Below are 871 nucleotides of genomic sequence, written 5' to 3' on the forward strand. Positions count from 1 at the left end.
CCCCCCCCCCCCCCCCCCGTTTGGGTGGACTCTGTGTCCTTACCTCTTTCTGTTGATCTGTCTGCTCGTCTGTCCTCTCTCACGGTGTAGAGTCAATGTGAGCTTTGGAATTGCAAAATCTCTTATGAACCGGTGTACCTGATCCTGGATTTCCTGCTCTGTCAAATGGTAATAAAACCTGCTTCTCAGAGTTATTTTGAGGATTAAAAAAAAGATGTATCTACTGTATACATTTCTAAGCCTAAAGCAGGAATTTTGTAAATGTTGGTTTATTTCCCTACATATTAATATTATTCCTTTGACCATGTCCATGTTCTTTTTACCTCTAAAACATTACTTCTCAAAATGTGGTCCCAGGACCAGCAATATTGGAAATGCCAAATCTTAAGCCCCACCCCAGACATATGAATCAGACTCCGCATTTTCACAACATTCTTAAATGTTTCATATACACGATAAAGTTTGAGAAGCACCGCCCTAAAACAAAGACTCCTCTTTTCATCTTTTTTCCAAAGGGGAAAGAATAATGTGCACCCCCGGTTTCATGCCTACCCTGTGTCAGGTGCTGGTTTTTTTGACTGCTGTTTCCCTCTTCATCACTCTGTGAGGTTGGCACTGTCATCTCCCCTGACCTGTGAGGAGATAGAGATGAAGGGAATTTAACTTCCCAGCTCAAGAGCAACAAGGAATGGCGCAGGTGAGACTCAGACTCAAGTCTTTTTGCCCATTTTGCACTACTTCAAAACCACACAAGCCTACTGGAGGAGAAGACAAAGGTGGGGGGGGAGTAGAAAATGAAAACAAAACAAAATGAGAGACATGAAAACATTAAAGTTAACCTTGAGGGTTTTTTTTTTTTTTTTTTTTTTTT

Source organism: Ursus maritimus, unplaced genomic scaffold (genome assembly GCF_017311325.1).
Source record: "Ursus maritimus isolate PB19 unplaced genomic scaffold, ASM1731132v1 scaffold_4, whole genome shotgun sequence".
Classification (NCBI taxonomy): domain Eukaryota; kingdom Metazoa; phylum Chordata; class Mammalia; order Carnivora; family Ursidae; genus Ursus; species Ursus maritimus.